General features: G+C 31.6%; 1 protein-coding gene across 2 annotated transcripts in view; it reads right to left on the minus strand.

Moving 5' to 3' along the window:
• Nucleotides 1-24898, minus strand: part of LOC127719387 (G-protein coupled receptor dmsr-1-like) — a 123254-nt gene that overhangs the window by 44525 nt on the left and 53831 nt on the right. The window contains exon 1 of one of the 2 annotated variants that reach the window (XM_052225498.1): nt 5692-5968. The exons of the other annotated variant lie outside the window; for it this stretch is intronic. The gene's annotated coding sequence lies outside the window, so the exon portion shown is untranslated. Of the gene's footprint in view, nt 1-5691; nt 5969-24898 lie in introns of those variants that run through there. 2 annotated transcript variants of the gene reach the window in all.

The raw sequence follows: 24898 nt of genomic DNA on the forward strand, positions 1-24898 counted from the left end.
AAGCCCAATATGCATAAACCGTCTTAAAACTATTGCATATCTGTTATTGGGTTACAGTGAAAAATACATCGTTACGAATCCATATCACCAATGACAGAATTTAATAGATATTTGTGATTTATTTCATTTTTCCTTTTATTCTTTTTTTATTAAGCTATATATTTTGCTTTGACTATGAGTTATGGCACTATTTAATTAGCATCAGATCAATGGACATCTTTAAAATACGCGTTTATAAAGATTTTTATTGAAAACTTCAGAATAAGAACAAAGATTGTTTTTCACTATAAATAAGAATGTGGAGATTGAACGTTTGAAATAGTACATCAACTAAACTGCATAATAAATATAGATATCCAATTCAGATTTATGATGCATTTGTATTAAATGTTAATGAGTTAACTTCATGTGTGTTCTCATCTATTTCGTTCATTGCAAGTTCCATGTTTGTGAACGTTCAGTCCCATTTGCGTTTACTACATAACTTTTTCTTAACATATCAATTCGTTAGTTGGAGCTTTATATTAAAACTTAGGTTGTTAGACGAAAGCTTTGGATCCAATATAGAAAAATATATATGGAGGAAATGATATGTTACATATTGCAATTAAAGGTGTACATTTTCTTTCCTAACTATTCGTGGTTTTGTATGTTTGTTTATTGTTTGTCTCCTTCAATTTAATGCTTACCTGATTCTCAATCTTGATCAGTGGTTGAAATTGTCGTGGAGCTCGGTATTTGTGTTATACTTTTTTAATTACTAGATATAGGAATATGTGGTATGAGTGCCAATGAGACAACTCTCCATCCAAGTCACAATTTATAAACGTAAACCATTATAGGTCAAGGTACGGCCTTCAACACGGAGTCTTGGCTCACACCGAACAGCAAGCTATAAAGGGACCCAACAAGTACTAGTGTAAAACCATTCAAACGTGAAAAACAAGCGGGCTAATCTATATAAAAACGAGAAACGAGAAACACGTATGAACTACATAAACAGACGACAAATACTGTACATCAGATTCCTGACTTAGGACAGGTGCAAACATTTGCAGCGGGATTAAACGTTTTAATGGTACCAAACCTTCTCCCTTTTCTAAAACAATAGTATACTAGACTATATACAGTTTGGTAAGCACTAAAACAAATGAATTGACAGCTAGCCAACAACAACCCAAAGACATAAAAAACAATGACGACCACAGGTTAGCATATAGCCTTCAAAATTGATAGGTGAGTGTACAATGCATCACGCTGTAACTCTCTCCGAGTTCTGAAAAGATTTGTCATCGAAATCAATCCCCCTCCCCCATTTTCCCGAAATGACACCGTATGGCCTTCGACAAGAACATCCCACAGCTCTTTCATACAAATATAAAATCCTGCTGCCCTACACTCATGTAATAAATATCAGTTAATTAGAGATGAAAAACAGTTTGATAAAAATTACATTCTATGCGCCATCAAATCAAACAAATTTGTGTTCCCCTGTTGTACTTTTATTCTTTTAATATTATCCCATGGGTGATTAATTTTTTGTTATAAAAAGTTATATGAGAACTGCTTTATTTCATTTTCAATTCATCAGAGGAATTAGGCGACCTACTTCAGGTAAAAAGGTCACGTATTAATTAATTGTGCTTATGTACACTTAAAATAAACAGATAAAAAGTAATAACAAACTGTCAATAACTGAAAAGGTTGCTTTAATGTATCTTACATTCAATTGTATTAAAGAAAACATGAAAATAAAACAATTATAAGTTAAAAGAAATTGAGAGATCTGTTTAGCAACAAGTGTAAACTACCATCTTATGATTTCATGCTCTTCGTCAAATCGTTCGGATTCTAATTGATTCAGCAAAGACGTAGGCAAATCTCTGATAAACAAAACAAGTTGTGAACCTATAACAACAAATATACAAAATAAGGAGATGTGCCAATGAGACGACTATCCACCAAAGACAAACGGACGAAAATTTATAAAACTGAAGGGTACTATACAACATTTAACAAAGAGCAACATGAATAACGTATAGTAAGTTATAAAAGTCTCCGACAAAACAAAATGTGAAACAATTCAAAAACGAAAAACTAAAGGCCTGGTGTATTTTACCTACATGTACTGACAAGATTCCTAACTCCTAGTATTGAAATGTAAACCTATCAAAAAGAATTTATAAATCGTGACCCTTCAGTGTGGACAAACAGCCAATCAGCAGTTTTATCAACTTAAGTGAACAGTATTGAGTAACGGGATATTCTTTCGATACTGATTGTTATAAACGTGTGTTAACTTTGCGCTCATCAGCAGAAATATCTAAATAAACTCATCATGGATACCAGGATTGAAATTTTGTATTTGCGCCAGACGCGCGTTTCAGTTCACGTACCAATCGAAAACAAACTATTACATATCATACGAAGATCTTACGACGTTTTGTGCAACACATGCCTTTCCGTTTAATATGTATACATTGTCATACCTAAACTAACTTGTGATTAAAAAAAAAGAGTTTTATTCCGTCTGAGATATTCATATTACCAAAACCATATTTGTATTTGAAGATAAGATTAAAATAACAGTAATTTGAACAGAAAACTCAGGTTAATGGTTCATGAGTACACCACTGGGCTTAAATAGCGTATATTACCTAAATAGTAAAAAAAAGTATTTAACCGATTTTCAAAACTCATAAATCCTTTTTGATGATGACCTAAGGTATTTGGATGAACTAACACAAAATAGGAATCAATGTATTTATGGGTCTGATTGTTTGATGATTTTTATAAAATGGAATTAGTGCTCGATCTGTATCATCAATTGCGGGCTTATGGATATTTTCATACAAGATAATATGTGCAGCTGAAAGCAGAATCACTTTTGTGATCATTCAACGAAAATGAATTTTCCTTATAATTTCATTTGTTACTGATCTCAATCTTAATAAAAACGATTTTCTATTAATTTTCTTGTAGTAAGGAACTTGCTTGTTAATATAAATAAACCCATCCAATCTGATAAACAATGTCATCATTAATACAAACTGTTTTATCTGCCCTGCAGAGACTGCCATTAATTTATATGATTGATAACCATATCTGACAATCGGAAGCGGAAATCTGAGTTAATTGGACGCTTAAATTGTCGATATGTCCGAGTCGGTGAAATGAACTATTGGATTGTCGATGAATTATTCTATGTAATATAATGTAGTTTTTCCTTTAACTTGACCAACTATTGCACACTGTTTTGATTAGTTTCACTAATAGCTAAAAAGTGTCAAATGCGGGATCTTGTTTATTAAAAGTGGATATCCAAGTCTGTATCATAAAAATTAAAAAAAAAAAGATAACGTTATGTTTTCGAATTTTGGATAAACCATACAATAACGGTAAACGTCAATAATTTGTAGCCGAAGAACTATTAAAAGATGGTATAGTACTGGGACCAAACATACCTGAAACTAACCTGGAAAACATTCCCCGCAAATAATGGAGCATTGCGTACTAGTGATTCATGACGCAAAAAACCAAAACGCACTTGATGAAATCAATGATAAGAAACTTTTATTACTGTTCTTCGTCTCAAAGTCACTAGACATAATACACGTAGATATAAGGTAAAATAGTCCCCTAAAACCGGGTTCGCACGGCGATATTATGTGCTAGCTGACGATCAATATACATCATTGCACAGCTTCGAGGTTACATTAACATTATATAAACTGTGCCAAGCAAAGTAAACTTACACATACTGTCAAAAATGTTCCATTACTATATACATTTGAGACTACTCTTTTAAACACCGCCATAAAAGATACAGTTATTGGCATAATGAGACATCAACTTGGGGTTCGTGTTGCTTAGTCTTTAGTTTTCTATGCTGTGTCATCTGTACTATTGTTTGTCTGTTTGTCTTTTTATTTTTGGCCATGGCGTTGTCAGTTTGTTTTCGATCTATGAGTTTGACTGTCCCTCTGGTATCTTTCGTCCCTCTTTTTTAAACAATGATAACAAAGAATATTACTTAAACGTCATATGGTGATCAAAATAATATATAACTGTTATTCCTTTAAGTTCTTCAACAGAATACATATATTATCAAAAACATACAGATTTTATAATAATTTTATAATCATTGATCGATACGACCATTTAAATGCACTTACCTTATATATGATTTGCAACCTCCACGACTATGCAAAGCACAACAAAGAAAAACAAAGACTGATCAACACAAACTCCACTTGAAACCGGAAAGTTCCAAATGGTTTTGTTAAAAAAAAGGATTTAAGTTTTGTTCACATCATATTCGATAATAACAGCAACGTAATATGCATCCTCCTTGTGAATCTTGATACATACATTTTCATTTTTGAAAGATAACGAGGAAAGCAATAACTCGACTTTCGAAAGATTTCTTTCTATATAGCCTAGTCGGCATAGTGGTGTAGGGCGCTCGACACGATGAACGATGGAGACACTGTTGCCACAATGTCGCATAAGCATCGGATCGAATCCAGCAAAGTCATTAGTAAACAAAGCGCGCGCCAGGTGTACACAATTTTAAGCCTTGTATCTTTGGTGAGTTTTTTTTGGACCTTCCTGTTTGGTTTAAGGTGGTACCTAACACTACAGGGAGATAACTCTGTAAAAAACAGATAAACGTTTTAATTACGTTGTATTGTAAAGGAAATATTAAGCTTCTCAATGATCAAAATTAGTGTTTGTCAAACTGCTATATAACCAATGAAATTTTTCTGATAAAGTGGTTGGTTTAAATGTTTTGAAATTTTTATATTTTTGTCAAAGGGTCAAAGTTAACATTTTGTCGAAATTTTATGAAATTTAAACGAGCCAAATTAATAGTAATCAAGGTGTTGTGTACCACCTTAATGCACTTATTAAGTAAAGTTTATGTTATATATTTTTTTTCGTTTTAACATTATGAGACTCTTTTCGTACTTCTAATGATTAATTATAGTTAACACTTAAAGTATAATTCAAATGTATGTGTTTTCATTTCTATATTCGAATATCAGCATCAGTTTTGTATATTCAATGCGCCTCTTAGTTTTTAAATCACATATTGTAGTCAGACTTAACCCAATAATCTTCGGTGTGTTATACATAACTGGCAACATTCATTTGTATTGTAGGATTGTAAGGCCGAAGACGTTACATCGACACACCATGTCTCACTTCTTTTGCATTTCAAGTAATATCGTCATCGTTTTGTGTTTTTACCATAGTTTTAAGAAAGTTACTCCAGCTTATGGCAGAATTTATGCTGTTATATCAATAATATCATGGAGCGAAAATAGCATTCTAAGAGAACATTCTGATTAAAATTAGAGGAATCCAAGTATTTTCTAGCAAATTCTAACTGAATTAACATCAATTACATATATAATATATGTATATATAAAAGAAAAATATTAAATGCTTTCAAAGATCAAAATTATTTTATTAAAACATGTTTAGTTTTGCTTTAATTTTCTTTTTAAAAGATATATACATTTACAGTAACTTAACGTATGTTAATGTACAATTATCACAAAATAGCCGCCGTGCATTCATTTCATTCTCAGCAGAATTATTATTTGAAAAGCAGTATATAAAAAGGAATACTTCTAATCGAATGAATTAAATATATCCCTTACTCGTAAAGAAAATATCTCCTACCTAAAAACGTCCCATGAACTCAGCCCTGTTGTGGTATTCCTCGGGTTTTAATTAAATCAACTACTACACGTCTCTGTATACAATCTGATACTGTAATTTGGGGTTTGAATATAGAATCACTGATGTTTTATCCAATAAAGTTTCATATTCCATTTCATTTAGATATGTTTGGATACTAACTAGGATATTAATGGAATGAAAACAATTTTAATTAAATCTTGCCGTATTTTTGCTGTTGTCAAATTGGAAAGAATTCCTTTATCAAAATATTATGTAACAAGGTAGCATTGATGGTCTGTAGATAGGAATTAAATAAAACAGTACATCAAGGACAATGTTCGTAAGGAATACGTACAAAGTTTAATAAATAATGAACAATGTGTATACATTCCTAAATGTAAGTCATCTTGCATGTGTATTTGTCATTACTTACGACTTAGTACTAATTTCAAAACCTATTCTAGTTAACCTTGAATATAATTGCTACGAATAGCATAGGAAATATTTAAAAGACGAGAAAAGAATAACGTTTTGTTTACATTTACGGCGGTAATGTTATTAGATTTTCCTATTCAGGTAATTCCAACCAACACATGGTCATGTTTAGTTCATTGTTTGAAAGCAATGTTAAATGTAGTGAACTTTTAAATGCATATAAGGCGTTTAAAATGAAATGTCATTAATAATAGAATATAAGTCTAATGTGTTTTATGTAGAATTTAAAGAGCCGAATATGTTTAGTCACCGTAAAATTTCATATCAACCAAAAATTAGATATTTCGACATTTTTGTCCTGATGCAGGTTGAAAGATGAAGAAAAATTTGTAATGTACATCCTTGTTTTGTTGTTCATTTGTTAAACGTTTTAATAGAGATTTTCTTACATTTTAACGACAGGAACGAACAAACGTAAAAGGAGCATGTATTAACATTCCCAAAATAACACTGAGAGTCTATGTTTTATCGGGTAAAACCGCATTATCGTCCAAATCAGAGGTATTTAAAAAAAATTAATATAAATTGCAAATCAAACGCGCATCTAATATCTAAAAATAAAATAAAATGATTTGAAATACACTTGCGTCCAATACGATGCTCATGTTAACCATGGTTACACACTTTTCCGCGGGAATTGTTCATGCATGCATTTTAAATTTTAAATTATTAAACCATTAATATTTAAATGAACTTCTTGATATACGATACTCTAAAGTTAACGACAAAATTCTTTAATATTTCTATATATTAATGACTATGCCATCATCAAATTGTCAGAGTCAAGATTTGCCAGACAAGGATGTAACAATGTATGGCAAAAACCCAAACAAACATCTGGCAGACGGAAAAAAAAGATTTTTTATGAAGTTCTTTCCATTAGTTTAAAGGTCAAGTGTAAACAAAAACGCCATCTATTTTAATAAAGATGTATAAGATTGGTAAGGAACGACCATTTGATTTTCGACGGGAGGGGACAGGATGATTTTTAAAATGAATAACGTAGCCCAGTAAAAACTGAAAATAAATTATTTTGCACAAGACAGAAAGAAAATACATGAACTACATATGTCTGAATTTCAACGGAAAACATGCTTGGAAAAACGCAATTACACGCTGAAAGAATGATTCCTTATGAAAGCTTATAGACTAGGCCGGGTGTATGTACGCAATACAAGGCGACAAGCGGTATTACACAGGAGGGGACGGGGAATTTATTTAAAAATTATTAAACAAGACCCATAAACATTTTTGGGATCATTTTTTCAATTTTAATATTTTTGGGGGTTTAAAACGAATTAAGGAAGTTATGTATGTTTCGGTTTTTTTTTGGGGGGAGGGTGGCAATATATTTGTCTTGGTATTTTCTTTGGTTAAATCATGCAAAGATGATTTTTTTTTCATTTCTTTTATTTTAAGTGGTATTTCTTCTTCTTCTGACAGGGACTTTGTTTAGCAAATATTGTTGAGCTATCTCTTTCCCCTGGTGGTATTATATCGTTACCTCGTATGTCGCGAGATTCCTATTTAGCGAGATTCCTATTTCACACGAAAATTCAAGTTTGACCTGTATCGTTGCATGCAGTGTAATAGTCCTAGTAGGACCCGTTTGCCTTACAACGATCATTACCCACCCCTACAAATTCCCATGACAGCCTCAATTGATTATGATTACTTAGATATGTCATAATTTGAAAATAGCCAAAATTGAGGATCCCTCAACAGGGTCTAACGTATGATTCGTTATCCGTACGTACTTTTCGTCAAATTGTAAGAAAGCTCTAAGAGCGGAAAATGTACGTCATTTCATCGTGTTAATACATGTAGTAGTGAGATTTTTATTTGCTTACTTATTTTGTCTTGTTAATTGAGACTTTCCTTATTGACAGTCTTTGCACACTACTTCACGCTGTATTCTATGTACACAATCTGTTCAGTTTACTGGCATTAGATGTAATCCTATTGATTACAGCCCTCGCAAAAATATCTTAGAGTCGGTGTATCCTAAGGGACTAATTTTACATTCCATTTTCCAATTATAGAAATAATAAAAACTAATGCGACTCCTTGTATCGCCTTGGTACAATACTTCTACGTCAGTGATGTTACTCTAGTGTGCCAGTCCGTGAATCTTTAAGTGTTATAAAAGTAGATTAATTTACTCATATCTCTCTTTGAGTAGGAGTATTTTACAATCCTTGTCTCTTCAGAGTGGACATTTAATAAATGTCAGATATGGTTTATTTGAATTATAATTATTAAGCATTTTTAATGGAAATTGGATAAAATTGTCCATTATTAGATGTAGAGATAAAACTTGAATTTCCGAGTAGTTTGTAAACACGTATTTCATTATAAAATGAATAAACAATTTGGTAATTTCTTAACATACATAAAAAAATCTACTGGAATATTTCTAGTGAAAAACAAGGGTATGCAGTTTACATATTACTAGACATTTGTGAGATATAAAAAAGGCTAAATTTTATTAGTGTTTCTCTTCTTTTCCTCTTTTTTCTAGAAAACGAAATGTTAGATATACACTCCTTCGGGAAACATTTGATAATTTCCAAGTGTCCTAAACGGCTAGTTTGTTATCTTATTAACTACACAAGCGACTTGATATTTGCAATTTTACTGGTAATACTATTCTGTTGTGTCTTGTCATTGGTCCTCACCGTAATTATCTTAGTTAATTGAAATCGGTTGTCTCCTTTTGAGTGAGTTTTGCTGTCAACTTAAATATCTTTACAATGGCTAGATATTTAGAGATAAGACATGGTTTATTAATATCGTTATCATCTTAAATGGATTACAGAAAAAAATAAAAGGGTATAATCTTCTATATTGAAAAAAACACACGTCTTTGTGTCGACAATAATAAAGACAATCACTTTTGCAATGTTTCTATTTCTTTTTTTGAGTGCTATGGTCAATTGAATACTATTTCTTATCAATTTGTGAACACGAACTTTATATAGACAGACGTGGTTCTAGCCTAGATCATTTTTGGACAGTTCTACCCTAATACTGAATCTGACAGTTCTACCTTTAGACGAACATCATAAACAGGAGGGATGTACATACGTTGAACGGTCATATGGTTAACCGATATGATGCATCGGCATTTCACCTTACTAGCGACATGTTTTCGTGGTCTACCAGTAAAGTCGTCCAATCTGTAGTTTTACTGAATGTGGTCTATTCGGCTTGCAATTTTTGACTGACTTCGCATGACGGATGATGCATGCATTACAAGAGATGATTACTCTATCGACACAGCCCGTCTTGTTCCTTTTGTAGTTCATGCGATTTTCTTAGTTGTTTGTTTAAAACATTAATTTTGTTTCTTCTTAATCCATTTACGCTATTTGAACATTGGTTAACTACTGTTGCCTTAATTTTACAGTTATATCCTTGAACAGATCTTAATAGTTTAATCCCTAAACACTTTTTGGTAGATTTATATACAGTTAAATATATAAATTCAACAAGTTTATTTCATTTTCTTTATTCGTTTTTAACATCGTGTTTATTTGTTACATATTTGATTAGGTTTATAAAACTGTTGTTTTAATAAGTGCGTGCAAAAATTCACATAATAATACTCAGCCACAAATGTATCCTCACCTATGAATTAATGTTATGTCAATAATTTTGAGAAAAATGCTAGAGTTCTACGTTTCGGCCTCATACCTTTTTCATAGACTGTCAACATACCAAAATTACGTCTTGCTTCACTTTTGTTACTTTTCTAATGATTGTAATGTTGTTATGTAGCTGACGAATACTTTATTACTTTCAATTGAAAATTTAAAGACAGTAATGACAGGACATTCAGTATAATAAATTAAACACTCATAGCTGAGAGAGTGACAGAGCAGATTGTTACCCTCGAACAAACATAGGCAACCTTGGCTTCGCCTTGGTTAACAACGTTTTCTCGCTCTTTTTTTCTCTCATTTATGTTTTATTCATATGCTATTTAATCCATTTGATTTACAAAAAGATTTACAGACGTAATATAGTTTACTGTCCTTCTTCCAAATTCAGATCGCAGAGCTGTTGTAATTTATGTCATTAAGAACTGTTCTTTCCTAGAATCGATTCTGATATTTCTATCACAGAACAGATATGAACAGTTCTACCCTAGAATTTATCATGACAGTTTTATTCAAAAACCGTTTCGGACATTTCTACCCTAGGACTGATTCCTTCCACTGATTTTTTCTTATCTTATTGGTATAATATATATGAAAGATATATACAACATGTTCCGTCTTACGTGATAGTTTCATACTAGACGAAAAGATAATCAATTTAAACACTTCTCAAATTTAGATCAATAATTCATTAATCAGGACAAATTATCAAAATCAGAAATTCAATTAGAAACGACAGAACCATATTTATAGCTTCAAATGGCAGGCTGATGGCGTTGTTATATCATTAATTGTTTAAGTAATTGGCAGATCAGTCTGTACAATTATAGTTCAAGATTTGAAGGGTTTCCAAAGAGTGTTGCACGGCGGGAATTCACTGTTTGAGTGGGATTTCAGCCATATGTATGAGTGGAATCACATGGTTATTGACCTCCTTTTGGAAAGTTAATGACCAGACATTACATTTGATTGCGCATTTGAATTATTGGAAATGAGATGCGGCTTTACATTCTTCAGGGTATACATTTTGATAGGCTTACTGTGGAATATTTTAATTTCAACGAAATATAGCACCGTTTTTCGTGTATACAAATGACCTGGCAAAGTTTGAATCTTATTTTTCAATAGTTTCTTAATTTGACAAATGTTAAGTTTGTAACCCGGATTTTTTTTTATCTCTATCGATTTATGAGTTTCGAACAGCGGCATACTACTGTTGCCTTTATTTAAAAATCATTTCAGTAACAAAGCAAAAACTACTGGACTGGTTATTCCCACGGTGACTATCAATCCTCCTGCACTGGTAAATAATGAAGTCACCATTGCATAAATGAAATACTATTTACCTATCATTAGTTATACTGTTACTCGATCAATCTTTTCTTCAATAAGGGTAATTTGTTGTTTATCTTTTTAATTAAACTGTTCAAATATTGAAATAAATTGCATTTATTTGAAAGCCTACATCTATTTCTATCAAATTAAGCAACTTGTTTGTTGATATATAACCTTTCGGAATAAGCATTATCTTTTATTGTTTTTGCATTTCCACTACTACACGATTCAATTGCTTAGATGATGGAGATTTAATTAAGATTTTTATACATACTAAAATGAAATAATAATGTGAATTGATCACTACCTAAGATCTACTTTTTGTTTTTATCATCTCATCGTCGTTTGAATTAAGTTTTGAATTTCGAATATTTTGATCTCGATCATCACTGAAGATACATTGGTTGTCGAAATGCGCGCATCTGGTGAAGTAAAATTAGAACCGTTATTGTTATTACTTCCACCATGTAAAGTTTCATCAATAAGAATTTCGCTGTTAAAAGGAGTCGTGCTTAAAATGCATGGATTACTGTAAAATATATATGTTTCAAATTCAAACTATCAATAGGGCATCACCCCTTGCAGTCATTAATGAACAAAAGTTTCATATTTTTTTTATTTTCAATACTTAGAACAGAGCACAGTCGACAAGAAATAAACCTTCAAAATGTAAACAATATGCATGAAACAGTTTTGGTATCTTGTGAAATGTTTGTATCTTATGAATTTTTGATATCTTGTGAATTTTAAACATTATTATGCATCATTAAGGTTATTGATCATTATCTGCTTACCCTTCCGGAACACCTGAAATCACCCCCAGTTTATGGTGGGGTTCATGTTGTTTCAGTCTTTAGTTTTCTATGTTGTGTTTTTGTACTGTTGTTTGTCTGTTTGTTTTTTTTTTCTTTTTAGCCATGACGTTGTCAGTTTATGTTTTGACTTAAAAGTTTGAATGTCCCTTAGGTATCGTTCGCCTCTTTTTTTTATCTTTCCAAAAACTTTTGTTCGCAGCTAAGAAGTAAAATCGGAGAAATTAAAGACGAATGTATAACCTTTGCAGTAAAAGTAAACACTTGGATCCAATGTTCTTATACCACCTACGAAAACGATGCAGTCTATGCTTTTTATGGCGTTGTCACTGCACGGACGGAAGGTTGATGAATTTAGACACTGCTTTGTTGGTTTGTTTCATTTTCGTTGTAGCTATAAAATAGTCGTGACAATAGAGATGTCTGGTCCTAATCAATTGATGTCTGCCTTAAAAGCGATTAAAACGAATGATAGATCATGTCTATGAAACGTCATTAGTAAAAACATCTTTGTGATAAAAAGATTGCGTTTATAATGTTAATTCTTCTAGACACGGAAACATTTCTATTCAAAGAACAAAAATGGTATTAGATGTCTTTTTACGTGAACGATTTCAGCAAGATATTCTACAAATAAACAGTATGATACTGCAGAACGATTCACAAAGAATAAAACCCTTCAGTCCTACAGAATAACGCATATATGTTTTGGTGTAACTTAAAGAATGGATCGTTGTTCAGGGGAAATAATTTCAAAACCATATATTATCCTCCTTCTGTAAGCATTTCTTTTTCAACAGTATATTTAAATCAATACAATATAATTTCAAACTTCAAAAAAGAAGGAACAGTAAAATAACCGATGACTCAAACTTCCCAACTAAAAAAAACAATACAAGATCAAAACAACACATAAAGAACAATAGTCAGCACATTTAAACACAGTGGTATGTGAAAGTAACTAACAATGGTAATCTAAAGATCATCCCAACCAAACAAACACTTTATTCGTTGGATGTGCACTGATTAATACTTTAGTCTTATTGGCTTAGAATTAACTTTCTGTAACTAGGAGTACACTTCGATCGGTCCTTTCTGTCTTTTGTTTTTTTGGTGAGTTGTAAAACCCTGCCCAAGTCAGGAACCTGTATTTCAATTGTTGTCGTTGGTTGCTGTTTGTCATATTTGTTTGTCATTTATTTTCTTGTCATAAATAAGGCTGTTGGTTTTTAATTTGAATTGAGTTACATCAGTCATGTCATGGCATTTTATAGCTTACTATACGGTATGGGTTTTTACTCATTGATGAAGGCCGTACGTTCGCCTATGATGGCTTTAATCTATGTTACTTTGACTTTGTTGGAAAGCCTTGTCTTCGGCAATCATACCACATCCTCTTTATTATATTAACAAAAGAAATTGATAAAATAAATCAAACGAACGAACAACAGTAACGTATAGAACATACTAAATTAACTAACATCAGGAATGTTTAGAACATTCTCAATGAACTAACAAGAACGTATAGAATTTGCCAATAAAAACACAGAAACAAATAGAACATACTCGATCGAAATAACAACAGAAATGGATAGAACATACCAATCAAACCAACAACAGGACATGTCCTGAACGAGCTCACAACAGGAACGGACATAATATATCAATCAAACCAACAATAGGAACGCATAGACCATACATGTCCTGAACGAGCTCACAACAGGAACGGATATAATATATCAATCGAATCAATAACAGGAACGGATATAACTAATTAATCCAACCAACGAATAGAACATACCTATTTAACTATTATATACGAATAGAACATACGTATCTTACTAACAGTGTGAACGTATAGAACAAACTTATTTAACTAATATGAACCGATAAAACATACTTATCTTATTAATTATTTGACCGGATAGAACATACGAATCTTACAAATGATATGAACGGATAGAATATATCAATCCAACCAACAATAGGAAGAGCTATAATTCATTAATCCAACCAACGGATATCTTACTAATACTATGGACGGATAGAACATATAAATCTAACCAACTGATAGAACATACTTATCCTACTATTAATATGAACGGATAGAACATATTTATCTTACTAAAAATATGACCGGACAGAACATACGTAGCTTACTAATAATATGACCGGATAGAACATATCAATCCAACCAACATTAGGAAGAAGTATAACTAATTAATCCAACCAACGGATGGAACATACTTATTTTACTAATAATATGGAAGGATAGAACATATCAATCCAACCAAAGGATAGAACATACTTATCTTACTAATAATATGGACGGATAGAACATATCAATCCAGCCAACGGATAGAACATACTTATTTTACTAATAATATGGACGAATAGAACATACTTATTTTACTAATAATATGGACGGATAGAACATATCAATCTTACTACTACTTATATGAACGGATAGAACATAAATAATTTACTTGTAGTATGAACGCATAGAACATATAGAGCATATCAATCCAACCAAAAATAGAAAAAGTTATACCTCATTAATCCAACCAACTGATAGAACATACTTATCTTACTAATAATATGGACGGAAAGAACATGCTTATCTTACTAATAAAATGAACGGAGAGAACACATTCAATTACTAATAAAACGAACGGAGAGAACATATTTATCTTACTAATAAAATGAACGAATAGAACATATTTATATTACTAATAAAATGAACGGATAGAACATATTTATTCTAATAAAATGAACGGATAGAACATACGTAGCTTACTAATAAAATTAATGGATAGAACATACTTATCTTACTAGTAATTTGGACGGATAGAACATACTTATCTTACTAGTAATATGGACGGAGATAACATATTTATCTTACTATAAAATGAACGGATTGGACAAACTTATCTTACTAGTAATATGAATGGATAGAGCATATCAATCCAACAAAAAATAGAAAAAGTTAAACCTCATTAATCCAACCAACTGATACAACATACTTATCTTACTAATAATATGGACGGATAGAACATGCTTATCTTACTAATACAATGAACGGAGAGAACACATTCAATTACTAATAAAACGAACAGAGAGAACATATTTATCTTACTAATAAAATGAAAGAATAGAACATATTTTTCTTACTAATAAAATGAACGAATAGAACATATTTATACTAATAAAATGAACGGCTAGAACATACGTAGCTTACTAATAAAATTAATGGATAGAACATACTTATCTTACTAGTAATTTGGACGGATAGAACATACTTATCTTACTAGTAATATGGACGAAGATAACATACTTATCTTACTAGTAATATGGACGAAGATAACATACTTATCTTACTAGTAATATGGATGAAGATAACATACTTATCTTACTAGTAATTTGGACGGATTGAACAAACTTATCTTACTAGTAATATGAATGGATAGAGCATAATTATCAATCCAACCAAAAATAGAAACGGGTAAGAGATACCAATCGATAAAAAACGATAAGACCCGATAGAGCATGCTTAGCGAACCAACAACGAGAACGGATAGAACATGTTAAGCGAACTAACAACGAGAACGGATAGAACATGCTAAGCGAAATAACATCGAGAACGAATAGAACATGCTAACGAACTAACAACGAGAACGGAAAGAACATGCTAACGAACTAACAACGAGAACGGAAAGAACATGCTAACGAACTAACAATGAGAACGGAAAGAACATGCTAACGAACTAACAACGAGAACGGAAAGAACATGCTTAGCAAACAAATTACGAGAACGGAAAGAACATGCTTAGCGAACAAACAACGAGAACGGATGGAACATGCAAAGCGAACATCAACGAGGTCAGAAAGAATATGCTATTTATATAATATGCTTTATATGATTTCATTTTTCTCGCAAATTTAAAATGTTTCATATAAAATGTTATTCTATAGAAATATGGTATAATTATATTTATTTGTCAATTTCTTCATTAATATTAAAAACAATTGATATTACTTACCATGTTTCTGAACATGATAGATCCCTGTCGTAATGATTAAGAGAAACTACCATCACGATAATTACTGGTCAGCAACTAAATGTTTAGAACGGAAGTGGAAACTCTGTCAATGCAGCGTATACAACGATTTTCCTATGATCACCATCTCAACCTAACACCTTCAGGTGTCATAAATGCTTATTTGTAACGGAGAGGTCACATGACTAAGAGATAGCTCATCTAGATTCACATTAGTAAGGTTGAAATAGGAAACACATAAAGTTATGACTTCCAATACATTGTCAATATATAATTCAAATTCATGATTTGAAATTTATAAGCAATTCAATGATCTCGACAGGGTAAAAAGTTCAGTAATCTGATAAAGAACAAAAATTGTAATGCGTATTATCAAGATAAATTGCTTCTAAAATATAATTATGTTTGATTCTGAGCAAAAATTGATTTATACCAATAGATAAAAATGTCATGATTACGCAGTTGTCGCAATAATCAGAGTTGATAAAATGTTTGTCAAAGCCTTTGATTGTTTCTTTGGTAAACGTTTATATGTAAATATGCCATTACGTTTTGTTGACGTTTGGTATTAATTGCACCAGGTTTGACGATAATGGAGCGGAAACGAGGAACTAAACGCTCAAATGATATTATATTTTAAAATTTAACTGATTAAATGAAAACCCAAAAGACATAATGTTTAGTAATTCAATTGCATAATTTAAATCTTTCCCTCCAGCATTAGATTTAGTTGTTTAAACACTTGTATGATTAACACGAAGAAGATACCGGTCCGCATTAAAATGGGCTTTTAACATATAACCAAACGATGCAAATCAACAGCAACATGACCGGTGTATTGGAGAAAAAGGAACGACAATTACGATTGGCTAGTGCAAATCTGGAATCTATGGAGATATTTGCGCCTAATGTGTAGGCGTACGTAACTAAATGCACAAAAGGAACTACATGTAACACAGCACATGGATAATACGACTTATTGCTAAAACAACCGTTGAAAACTAAGAAGTCAATACTTTTCTATGTCAAATTTGAACAATTATAAATATTGTAATGACATTCTGTATACTAGTATCAAGAAGATCTCGTTACTTTTGAATATGTGTCAATTGTTTTACCTGAATATATATGTTTAAAGTAAGCACGGAAGCTTTGATTTGTAGCACTTGCTCCAAATATGTATGATTTGCATATCGTCTGTACATATAAAGGTTTTCTGTTTTATATCCTTAGATAGCAGGATAGGGATAGTCGTCTGAGCTGTAAATTTACCAATTGTGTCTTATTCGTTAACCGGACATTTTGACTGCCTCTGGTTTCGCTTGTGGTTGATGATTGCATAGCAGGTGACGCGTGTCTTGTTGATGCATCTGGTAACTTTTTTTAAAACTGATTGAAAAGATTTTAACATTGGTGAACTGCTTTTGTCTGTTTTTTACGGTGTTAAATATTTCATATTTTAATGCGGACACGTCTGTAAATAATTAAAAATTGGTTAAACATAAAAAAAACATAATGTTCAATTAACAAAACTAATGAAGTAATGAAAATTAACCAAAAGTTAAAGCAACTCCCGAAAAAACTCAAATGATGCAATAAAGCTTTAGGGTGATACAAAAAAATAATAAAATACTGCAAATTGATTACTTATAAGTAATCAATTAAAAGAATATTTGACTAGTTATGCTATTAAAATGATTTCCTCAATTAGGAACACAGACATATTGATAATTTGCAGACGGTTATGACATAGAAATGATTTCTTAAGTCAGAAAGTGATGTAGCACCGATGTAAAATAACAATTATGCATTAAAAAAAGATAGAAAGAAAGTACTTGAAATAGTATAATTACAATTAAATATAATTATAGCTGAAAAGAGCAGCAATTATAAATATAAATAAAAAACGTAGTATTCCCCTTTTAGTTCAAATGACATGTGTTTCTGGAATAACTTACTTTGCTTGGGACCAAATATTTGTCAAGCAAAATTTATGAAAAGCTAAGTAACTAAATTACTTGAAGAAAAACAACAAATTCGGTTAAAGCTAGAATTTATAAATTTTTCGACCGTAACGCTCTTAGAGATACAAAAAGAACTCATTTGGTTCAATTAAACATTTTGGTGATAAACTATTTTCTTTATTAATATTATTTCAACACTTTCGAATGTTTGTGGTTGTATGTGTTTTACTGTATCCTATCATTATGTTCATTCTACTTATAATTAATTCCCCTTTGTATAGACAACTGTTATCATCAATTATTTTGGCTTCCATACATTTGCGTTAATTACAGTTTTACAATATATCAAAAGTTAAATGAACTAAAATTTCATATGCATTTTTAAAAGCTCCAAAATTGGACGATGAAAAGCGAAAATTGACAGTTAGGATCAGTTCTAACCTCTCGTGTGAGGATCAGTTCTAACCTCTCTTGTTAGAATCAGTTCTAATCTCTCGTTCGGATCAGTTCGAACCTCTCTTGTTAGGATCAGTTCTAACCTCTCTTGTTAGGATCAGTTCTAACCTCTCTAGTTAGGATCAGTTCTAACCTCTCTTGTTAGGATAACTATTAACACCACTGGGTCGATGCAGCTGCTGGTGGACGTTTCGTCTCCGAGGGTATCACCAGCCCAGTAGTCAGCACTTCGGTGTTGACATGAATATCAATTATATGGTCATTTTTATAAATTTCCTGTTACATAATTTTTTAATTTTTTAACAATTTTTTTCTACATACCAAGTACCAAGTCATGAATATGACAGTTGTTTTCCATTCGTTTGATGTGTGAGCTTTTGATTTTGCCATTTGATAAGGGACATTCCGTTTTGAATTTTCCTTGGAGTTTGGTTTTTTTGTAACTTTACTTTTTTTATAGAAGGTGAAGGTAGTGTGTGTACACAGTGTGTTGCAAGGTAAAGCATTTAGAAAAAGAAGTAATTTAAAAAGAATTTTGTTGAAATCTCTCTCATTAAAGCAAACATGTAAACAGGATATAATATCAAAATATGCACACAAAAAAAATAACTTAAATAATATAAGTTATATAAACAAAATTAAGATGTATTCAAAATATTAAACAAGCTAGGTCACATTCTTAGCAGAACCTGATATGCATAATTCATGGGAAGGTTATCTAACACCACTCTTCAGCACTAAAGTGGAACAAAGAGGAGTCATTCATAACATGCACATCTTTATCTTCATTAAACATTAGGTCTAAAACACCCAGTACAATTGGAATTGACCATTAATATTCTACAAAGATATAAACAACCTTAACATAGAATGATTGTAATTTACCCAACAGCTTGCTCAAATTATATACTGTTTTCATGACAGCAGTCATTATTTTATCAATAACGGCCAGTTTAAACGGTTTTAATGTGTTACTAAGGAATCACATAAAGAGACAAATAGGCATAAAATGATATCTATTGCCAATTTGTTACCATATAAACTAATTCAGTCAATAACTTATATAATGTACAATATTTTAACTAGAATCAGTCAATAACTTATATAATGAACAACATTTAAACCGCATAAATACTTTGAGAAACCAGGTGTCATGTGTATACATAATTAAACCTTTAAAACAAAATACATGCATTAATGTAGGTATTTAGGGGGAATGGTAAACAAAACAAATAATTATAAAAACAAATTACGTAACAAACAAATATCATACTTACGTATAAAAAAGTAGAATAACAAAAATACCGAACTCCAAGGAAAACTCAAAACGGAAAATCCATTATCAAATGGCAAAATCAAAATCTCAAACACATCAAACGAATGGAAAACAACTTTCATATTACTGACTTGGTACAGGCATTTCCATTATGTAGAAAATGGTAGATTAATCTTGGTTTTATAGTTAAACCTCTCACTTGTATGACAGTCGCATAAAATTCCATAAGATTAGGCTCTATGTTAGCGCGAAAAATGCTATATCGCGGCGAGAGCTTATTGAAATATTTTTACAATTTAAAGTATATTTTTAAAATCAGACAAAAGGTCCTTCAATATACTTAAGCTCAAGTCTAAAGCAAAATTGCTTATTTACAAATAAAATTCAACACTAAGATAACGTGATAAAAATTAAAATAATTTTAAATTTATACCAAATTTTTATATTATATAATATATTCCAACTTCTTTTAAGAATGAAACAATATTTGTAATTGGAACTCTTAAAAGACACAATTAAAAATTACAGGCATCTGCAATAAATGTGTCGCATGAATACCTAAAGACTGCTATTTAAAGGAGTTGTTAAGATTCCAAAGGGACATACACCTTATCGCTATTCCCGCTTGACCCGAGAATCTGTCCCGCTCGACCTTTTGACGTCATACAACAATCACTTTTCCATTGTGGCGTCAAACATTTTCTATTATGACGTCAAAATTTTACGGGAACTTGTGTGATGTCCAGTAATGGCGGACAAATAGCGATAAGGTGTATTCAAACTTGTAAGTCGAAAATAAACTTCATAGAAATTGATCCAATATCCACCCATTTAGGTGCGAATCATATCTCTGGACAACGCCGTGGCAAAATTATAAACAAGTAGGGTTATACCTTCAGATTGAACTGTATCAAAAGTTAAAAAAAAATATACACAAAAACAGTTGTTATTCGTATTGATATCTGTCGTGAATATCCCTTTTCTTAATGTTAAATATTCATGTTACCTTCGTATCGTGTTTCAATTTCAACGTGTGTTCTTTTTTTTCTCTATTATATGTGCTGAATAATGGTAAATAATAGGGAGAACAGGATTTACTTAAAATTATTAATTTACTACACTGTTATTGGACTTAATATGATGAAAACTGCCTATGCAATATAAAGGTGTCAACTCGGCCAGTACAGAATAACTCGGCCAATATAGATTTTTTTTCTGTATTCATTTGGCCGAGTTCTGATCCGGCCAATACAGGATTTTGGAACGTCTCTAGTTTTTAGATCGAAAGTCACGATAAACACAAACTGAAAGTAAACAGTTGTTTGGAAGACGCAGTTTTCATTTACTCACCATAAACATGCTGAAACGTTCAGTATGGAATATATTTCAGGCTTAAGACGGTCACATTCATTTAAAAAGCATTTTGAAAGCAGACGATGAAATTATTTCAGGTTTGGGAAACGAGTAGATTATCACAAAGTTCATTTCTTGTCGACCTCATAATTTCACGATGGTACAAATCGATTTACTGTTTACTTTCGCTTCTCATGTTTTGTTTAACTGTCATTTATTTTTAAACCCGAACCAGGCATATGCATTCTGGAAGGGTGACCTGTAATTGTGCAAATCTTCGTTCTTTGGTCAGTTGGCTTATGGATAGTTGTATCATTTTCAACTCCTACATTATTTTTTTCAGTTTGTTTCTGCATAACACATGCAATGGCAGTACCTTTCCAATTACTATTTATGTGTTGTGTCTAAATTTAAATTGTAACACTTTATAGTGACTGGAAAGGGTAGAAAAATTCATCAGATGAGAAAATGCTGAAGACACCTGGAAACGACACCAGATCATTACTAGATAGAGCATCTTATAAAAAGAAACTGAGATTTGGATAGTTCCACTTCAAGGTAAAAATGTTTATCTCTTGTGAAATGAAATAAAAAAAATATTGTAACACTGTAGTTAATTAATAAAGATACTATTACTTGTATTTCTGTATTGGCCTTGTTATTGGTCCTCGGCCAGCTGTATTGGCCTTCGGCTTCGCCTCAGGCCAATGCAGCAAGCCTCGGACCAATAACAAGGCCAATACAGAAATACTCACGTAATAATATCATAATATTGTACACCAGACCTCATTAACCACCAATGCCAGACTCCTCCGTTAAATATTGGACAACAGACCTCATTAACCACCAATGCCAGACTCCTCCGTTAAATATTGGACAACAGACCTCATTAACCACCAATGCCAGACTCCTCCGTACAATATTGGACAACAGACCTCATTAACCACCAATGCCAGACTCCCCCGATGCCAATAGACGTACACACATTTTAAATATTTCGGACTCGACTATCACTGAAGAGACATTATTTGTCGAAATATGCATCTGATGCAGAAAAAATGGTTCCATAAATATTGTTTGTATTGCAAATTATTAGGATATATTATATTTCAAGGTTGCCAAGATGTTTTATAAATAACGTAATATTCTTTTTATATACACAAGTCATTTTAAGGTTCTCTTTTCATCTCTATATCCTTTGACTATACCTGCGAGTGAGCTTTATGTTGATTATAAAATTTTGGCATAAGTATGAAGACACCATAATGTTCCGTGAATTGTATTTGCTAAAATGTCATTTATTGTCATAGACTTTTAATCAATAAGTCTGGTCGTTAACAACGTTCCTTCTGTCAGAATGAAGTCGGAGCTATTTGTCAAGACAAAGCTACTATAAACGGCATTTGCTAGCACACATTTGAAGAATTGAATAGGTAACGAACCATAAGTAACAAATGATCATCAGATGCAAATTAAGAGGGTTTTTTCTCTATCATCTCGTTTGTCTAGAAATAAATTTCTTTCAGTACACAGTTAGTACTCGAAACAAACAACCATTAGCTCAATAGTGAATGCTTCAGTAAGAAGGAGATGAGTTTGTGTAGGTGGCTTGTCGCTTGTTTTCCAATCCTTGCATTGTATTGCTGTATATGTGGTTTTTTGTTTTCTAAATACCCTATTGTTTATACTAATGCTCCCGTACTTGGTTCGTTTTTCAACATGACTTTCGACAATCAATCAGTTATCTTAAGCCGAATAAAAACAGACAAAAACGTTTTAAAACCCAACAAAAAAGACAAACAAACCAAGACAAAACAAACAACGACGAAAGATTAACAAACATTAGGTTCAAAGCAGCAAGTACAACGGGATTGGCCATTAATATTCTACAAATACATAAACAACGTTGATATCGGAATGACTGTAATTTACCCCAGCTCGCTCAAATTATATACTGTTTTGTAGCAAATAAACTATAAAACGAAAAGACAGTTATTATTTTATCTATAACGGCCAATTTAAACGGTTTTAATATGTTACTAAGGAACCATATAAAGTTGCAAATAGGCATAAAATAATAACTATTGCCAATTTGTTACCATATAAACTAATTCAGTCAATAACATATCATGTACAATATTCAAACTGCAGAGGAATTTGAGGAAACAAATGTCGTATGTATATATAATTTAACTTTTAAAACAAAATACATGCTTTAATGTAGGTATTTAGGGGGAATGGTAAACAAATCAAATAATTATAAAAACTTACGTAACAAACAAACATCTTACCTACATATAAATAAAACTCTTAAAATGAGGCTATCTAAGCATTTTTCATTACAAGCACTTCAAGTACAATGTAAGACACAATTAAAAACAACCGGTATCTGCAATACATATTTCGCCTGCAAACCTTAAAAAATTAGATTTGAAAGAGTTATTAACTAGAGTTTTTAATAAAAAAAAGAGAAGCCAAAGGTACCAAAAAAGACATTCAAACCCATAAGTCGAAGATAAACTGACAACGCCATGGAAAAAAACATAAACAAGTATCCGTATACCTTCAGATAGAACTGTATTAAAAGTTAAAGAAAAATATACACAAAAACCGTTGTTATTCGTATTGAACTTTGTCGTGAATCTCCCTTTTCTGAGTATTAGATACTCATGTTACCTTCGTATCGTGTTTCTATTTCAACGTGTGTTTTTTTTTTGTTTATTATATCTGTTGAATAATGGTAAATAAAAGGGATAATTGGAGTTACTGAATAATATTGGACAACAGACCTCATTAACCAAGAATGCCAGACTCCTCCGTAAAATATTGGACAACAGACCTCATTAGCCAAGAATGCAAGACTCCTCCGTACAGTATTAGACAACATACCTCATTAACCAAGAATGTCTAACTCCTCCGTAAAATATTGGACAACAGACCTCATTAACCGCCAATGCCTGACTCCTCCGATGCTAATAGACTTACACACATTTTTTAAATACTTTGGACTCGACTATCACTGAAGGCACATTATTTGTCGAAATATGCATCTGATGCAGAAAAAATGGTTCCATAAATATTATTTGTATTGCAAATTATTAGGATATATTGTATTTCAAGGTTGCCAAGATGTTTTATAAATACCGTAATATTCTTTTTATATACACAGTCATTTTAAGGTTCTCTTTTCATCTCTATATCCTTTGACTATACCTGCAAGTGAGCTTCATGTTGATTATTAAATTTTGGCATAAGAATGAAGACACCATAATGTTCCTTGAATTGTATTTGCTAAAATGTCGTTTATTTTCATAGACTTTTAATCAATAAGTCTGGTCGTAAATAACGTTCCTTCTGTCAGAATAAAGTCGGAGCTATTTGTCAAGACAAAGCTACTATAAACGGCATTAGCTGGCATACATTTAAAGAATTGAACAGGTAACGAACCAATAGTAAAAAATAATCATCAGCTGCAAATTAAGAGTGTTTTTGTTCCTATCATCCCGTTTGTCTAGAAATAAACTTTCAGTACACAGTTTGTACTCGAAACAAACAACCATTAGCTCAATAGTGAATGCGTTAGTTAGAAGGAGATGAATTTGTGGAGGTGGCTTGTCGCTTGTTTTCCAATCCTACCATTGTATTTCTGTATATGTGTTTTTTTTTTCTAAATACCCTATTGTTTATACTAATGCTCCCGTACTTGGTTCGTTTTTAAACATGACTTTCGACAATCAATCAGTTATCTTAAAGCAAATAAAAACAGATAAAAACATTTTAAAACCCAACAAAAAAG

The sequence above is a fragment of the Mytilus californianus genome, unplaced genomic scaffold, assembly GCF_021869535.1.
Source record: "Mytilus californianus isolate M0D057914Y unplaced genomic scaffold, xbMytCali1.0.p SCAF_11, whole genome shotgun sequence".
Taxonomy (NCBI): Eukaryota; Metazoa; Mollusca; class Bivalvia; order Mytilida; family Mytilidae; genus Mytilus; species Mytilus californianus.